The 6,174-nt window shown below is 37.7% G+C and overlaps 1 pseudogene; it reads right to left on the bottom strand.

Moving 5' to 3' along the window:
• Window positions 1-773: 773 nt before the first annotated feature.
• Window positions 774-1,519, bottom strand: LOC102816627 (annotated as a pseudogene).
• Between the last annotated feature and the right edge of the window lie 4,655 nt (window positions 1,520-6,174).

Genomic DNA, 6,174 nt, shown 5'->3' with positions numbered 1-6,174 from the left:
ATTCAAATGACATAGCACATTCTAGTGCTAAAAAAATTCATTATTATTGAAGTGGAGGTAAACTTGAGAGCTTTTGGGGCTTTCTCCTGCTGCAGAGGGCTGTTTCTTGGGTTCCCTCAAAGCAGCACCAACAGAGTCCCAGGATACCACTCAGCTCAGTACAGAGCTAGACTGCTTTTGCCCCGCCCCCACCTCCCCAGGAAGCATGGCTGCTGCACCCACAAAAATAGGATGTGTGCGGGTCAAAGGCATGCTGTTCCACTAGTTAAAGAGATAGCAAACCACCCTCCCACTCCCTAAAAGCTCCTTCCCCTGGTAAATAAAAGTATATGAGGGAAACAAATACATTTAGCTACAGAGCAAGAATTTTGATATATCGGTGGAATCCCTAATTCAAAATATTAGCTAGAGTCATGTGGAGATTTTTGAGCACATCTTGAAGACGTGTAGAGTTTCAATTTCTGTTACTTATAATTAGGTACTTCTAGTAAAGAAGACTCATTTTATTCCCAAGTATCAGCACCACTAGTATGACTACAGTGCACTCTCTCCCAGAGCTATTAAATGCTGGGAGGGAGAAAAAAGATGTTCAAGCAGCAGGCAGCGATTCTGGCCCATTCACACAGCACCATCTGAGTGCCTACTGAAAGTCCAGGAATTATTTTAAAAACAAGAGAACTCAAGCATTTCAGTAAATATGTCATATTTCTCACATTTGAAATTTCGTTATACATTGCACTTTCTTTTTAAGGGAATCCTGATTTTTCCTGCCATTATGGCAAGTCAGGACTCGAACTAGCAGCCTTCTTCTTTTTTATTATTGTGTGTCTTATGTTTCATTTTCTTCTTTGCTTTTTCTGTTGCTTTTTCTCATTCTTCACTGCTTTTCTTCATTTTTGCTTGTACCTCCTCGGTATAATCAGATTCTGAAAAGAACTCAGATGATAAAGGTTTATCTTCAGTATACATTTTTCTTGTTTTGCCAAGTCCTTTCGAGCCCTTTCCTTTCTCAGTCGCACCCTTTGTCTTCTTTTTCTTCTTAAAACTATCCTTACAGTTTCTGACATGGAGCTTTCTGAAGATTTATGTGAACAGTTCTTCTTTTTCTTTTTCCTTGTTTTTTATCCTCACCTTCAGAAGCTGAAGAACTGCTGGAAGAATCAGAGTTTGATGAAGAAGAAAAATACCTACCAGATTTCATCTTTTCTTTTTTCTTTCTCTGTCTTTTTTTAGATGAGCTCTCACTTCCACTTAACAGTTTCTCCCTGTGTTTTTCTAGTTCTTTCTTCCAGTTCTCACTCATTTTTTTCTTCAAAATCAGCCAATGCCTTCAAGCCCTTTTTTTGTTTTGTTTTGCTTTGTTTTTTTTATTTCCTAGTTGCTCTTTCACTTTTTCCCAGGTAGGTCTTGATGGATTCACATAATCTTGTATCATTGGCACTGAAGATTGGACTGGACCCCTTGATCTGGCCATTGCTATTGGGTTCATATAGGCCACCTGAGTGTCCCGCTTCCCCATAGTGCTGAGAACTTAACCAGTGCACAGCCAGATAGCAAAGATGACCAGGACCGAGAAGCCTCCAAAGCTGACTCGCCACAGCTCCTTCAGCAGTTCCTTTCCTTTTTAATTTTTTCACTTTTATTTGATTGTTTATCTGTTTCTTTTCCTTCTGTCTATTACTGCTTCACCTAATGGAACAGCAGCCATGCCCATACAGCGTGGCCACAACTTTACCCTTTATAGTCTCACCCAATGGGCAAGAGCTAATAACAGCTGCTATATGACTGATCAATGGAAACAACTACTATCAGCCAAATCCATCATAAACAGAGCTGCATAAATGTGAACAGAGAACCCTGCACATGTTTCCATCACCTATTCATACCCAGAAGATGGAGCTAGATGAATGTGCAAGAATATGCCAACACATATTCATCAATACAAATATTTATTTAATACAAATAAAACAATACTGGAATGTCTCATAAGCAACACACAATTTGTCTTCAAATGAGGAAACAAGACAGAATGGCTGAAACAAGTGTCCAAGATGTAGAGTAAAAAAACATTTTTGAGGTTAACTAGTCGTTGTAATGGAGTCCTGGTGTGGCATTGTGGGTTAATGCACTGGACTACAAAGTCAGGTTGAACTGCAGGGTAGGTAGTTCAAGCTCACCAGTCACTCCTCAGAAACTATACAGGGTCACTATGAGTCAGAAACAGCTTGAGGACACTTAACAACAACAACAAAAGGCTTTGAAATTACCTGCAACAGAATTCAAGAGAATGATTTTTAGGTACCTCCAGATGACTGACAAAAAATTTGCAGAAAACAATAAAACAAGGAATAATTCAGGAAATCACTACAGGAACAAACAAAATAGATGCAGTTTGGAGACAATAAAAAACCTGCAAATAGAAATCCAGAAGATTAATACTAAGATTTCAGAAATGGACAATACATTGAAAGGGTAAAGTAGTATATTTGAATCAATAGAAACCCAAATTAGTGAGCTTTAAGATAAATATCTCAATATTAGTAAGATAAAGGACCAATAACAAAAAAGAAAGAAAGAAATATCAAGAAATACTGAGCTTCACATGCCATGTAAATAAATAATTTATGAGTGATCAGAATTTCAGAACAAGGAAAGACAGAAAAAACAACGACAAAACAGTTGAAGAGTTGTTGGTATAAAATTTCCCCAACCTCATGGACCTCTGGTAGCATAGTGGTTACGAATTGGGCTGTGAACCTTAAGGTCAGCAGTTCGAAACTACCAGCTGTTCCATAGGAGAAAGATGGGGATTTCTGCTCCTGTAAAGATTCACAGCCCGAGAAACCCTATACAGGGTCGCTATGAGTCAGAATCGATTCGACAGCACTTAACTACAACAACAACAACCTAATGAAAGACAAGAAGTTAAGCACTCAAGAAGCTGAATGAACCCCAAAGAGTAGAGGTGCCTGAAGAAAATAACCAAGATATCTAATCAAACTTTCCAATACCAAACACAAACAAAGAATCCTTACAGCAGCTCATGACAAGTTACCTAAAAAGGATAACTTAGCAGAAACCATACAGACAAGAAGGTAATATGGATACATAGACAAAATTCTGAAAGAAAAATAAATTACCAGCCAAGAATCATATAACCAACAAAACTGTCCAAAAATATGACAGTGAAATTAGAACCACCTGAAAGATCAAATACTTAGCAATAAATATAACCAAAGAAACAAAAGACTTATTATTGTGTTGTGAATTATCTACTGTCTAATCTGTAACTTCTACCAAACTAACTTTCTGCTCTGCTGAGTCTGGGTCAGAAAATGTAGGAGGAGAGACTGATAGGATGACATGATCAAGCTGTGGATGTTATCAGAGTTCATTGTAATTACATGAACTTAAAACTGTAGCATGGGCATAAAATGAACCACCTCAGAAATAATAAGAAGGATCTCACTATTATCAATGACCAACCAGGAGTGGAGTGCATCCTTTGGACTCCAGAGACCCCAACACCCTGAACCTCCTTGACCTAGTTACAGAAAACTGTGACAGAGGAGTTTCAGAGCAGCAGCAAGAACTAAGAACCAGAGGACAAGACAGAGCAGTGGACTTCCCAGCTCACAGAGCATGAAAAGCTGAGATACTTTGGACAGGAAGCTTGCCATGTAGGATGGGGTGCTCCCAGCTAACTGGGGAAGCTATGTTTGCAGAACCATAGAACTAGAGACCAGTATCTTCAGGTTTAGTCTTATTGTGGAGTTATGTGTCATATGAGCATTTATTAATAGCTGACTGAGGATCTCTGACCCCGAATTATAATTAGTTAATTTCCCTAATAAAGCTCTTAATTGTGAGTATTGTGTTTGAATTCTGAGTAGGCATTACAATGGAATACTGAACCCAGTGAAGTAGAGGGTTGTGGGAGGAATGGTTTGGTTAATTTATGCACCTATACAAAGAAAACTATAAAATACTACTACAAAAAAACAAAGAAGACTAACAAAAATATAAAAATATACCATGTTCTTGAAAGGAAGAATTAAAATTGCAAAAATGTTAACTACACTAAGCAATCTATAATGCAATTCCAATCCAGAATGCAATGTCATTCTTTAAAGTAATGAAAAAGAACTGACCATTCATATGGAAAGAAAAGAGACCTCAGATCAGTAAAGCATTATGTAAGAAGAAGAACGAAGTTGGAAACTTTCATTTTCTGATCTCAAAATTAGGAAGATCACAGCCACAATAGTCAAAACACCCTGAAATTAGTACAACAAAAAATGCATAGATCAATGAAATAGAATAGAAAACACAGTAGTAAATAGGGTCAAAACACATTAGTTGTGGGAGATACAGTCTAAAAATGGTGTTGGCAAACTGAATATCCACATACAGAAAAAATAAATAGGATCTATATTTCATTTCTCAAGCTGGGGGAACTGAATAAAAAATACTAACCACAACTTTCATTATTGAAGGACTTTCTGGGCAAAATATTGAATATGCAGAAAACACCAAAAGGAAATGATTGATGTTCAACCAACCGTTTCAAGAGGAAACATATGATCAAGAGTCAATGATATTGAAGGAAGAAGTCCAAAATGCACTGAAGGAATTGACAAAGAACAAGGCACCAGGAATTGATGGAATACAAATTTAAATAATTCAAAAAAGTGAGACAGCAATGGAGGGACTCACTCATGTATGCGAAAAATTTTGGAAGACAACTATCTGACCGATTGATTAGAAGCGATCCATATTTGTGCCCATTCCAAAGAGAGATGGGGAAATCATTGGACAATATCTTTGATATCCAACATGAGTAAGTTTTGCTAAAGGTCATACAGAAATGGCTATAAGCATATATTGACAGAGAACTTCCAGAGGTCCAAACCGGATTCAGAAGAGGATGTAGAATGAGGGACATCATTGCCAATGTCTGATGGATCTTAGCTGAAAGCAGAGAATACCAGAAAGATGCTTACCTGTGATTTATTGAGTATGCAAGGCTTTCAATTGTGTGGATCATGACAAGCTATGGAGAACATTGCTAAGTATGAATATTCCTGAACACTTAATTGTACTCATGAGGAATCTGTACACGGACGAAGAAGCAGCTTTTCAAACAGAACATGGAACACTGAATGGTTTGAAGTCAAGGAAGGTGTGTGACAGGGCTGTATTCTTTCACGATGCTTATTACTTATATGCTAAGCAAATAATCTGAGAAACTGGATTATATGAAGGAAAATATGGCATCAGAATTGGAAGAAGACTCATTAACAACCTGTGATATGCAGATGATACAACCTTGCTTGCTGAAAGTGAAGAGGACATAAAATACTTACTGATGAAGATCATAGACCACAGTCTTTGGTGTGGATTGCATTTCAATGTAAAGAAGACTAAAGTTCTCACCAATGGACCAATAAACAACATCCTTATCAATGAAGAAAAGATTGAAGTGGTCAAGGACTTCGTTCATCTTGGATCAACTATCAACGCTCACGGAAGCAGCAGTCAAGAAATCAAATGGCATATTGCATTAGGCAAATCTGTTGCACGAGATCTTTTTAAAGTGTTGAAGAGCAAAGATGTCAGCTTGAGGACTAAGGTGTGCCTGACCCAAACCATAGTATTTTCAATAGCTTTGTAAACATGCGAAAGCTGGATAGTGAATAAGAAAGACTGTACAAGAATTGATGTTTTTTAGTTATGGTGTTTCAGGAGAATATCTGTATTGGAAAAAGTACAGCCAGAGTATTCCTTGGAGGTCAGGATGACAAAACTTTGTCTCGCCTGCTTCGGACATATTGTCAGGAGAGACCAGTCACTGGAGAAGAATATCTTGTTTGGTAACATGGAGGGTCAGAGAAAAAAAGGAAGAATCCAGTGAAATGGATTGACAAAGTGACAGCATCAATGGGCTCAAGCATGGCAACAATTGTGAAGTTGGGCCAGGACTGGGCAGTGTTTTGTTCTGTTGTGCATAGGGTCGCTATGAGTCGGTACTGACCCGATAGCACCTAATAACAACAATATTTTGTAATGTAATAAAAAACAAACTCAGTATATATTCAAGACATAAATATAATACCTGGAACCATAAAGGTCATCAACGGTAAAATAGGGACAAATAAAGGGCTATGATACATG

The sequence above is a fragment of the Chrysochloris asiatica genome, unplaced genomic scaffold (assembly GCF_000296735.1).
Source record: "Chrysochloris asiatica unplaced genomic scaffold, ChrAsi1.0 scaffold00115, whole genome shotgun sequence".
Lineage (NCBI taxonomy): Eukaryota > Metazoa > Chordata > Mammalia > Afrosoricida > Chrysochloridae > Chrysochloris > Chrysochloris asiatica.
Note: the sequence above shows the minus strand (reverse complement) of the source record. Positions and strands in the feature narration are given on the sequence as shown.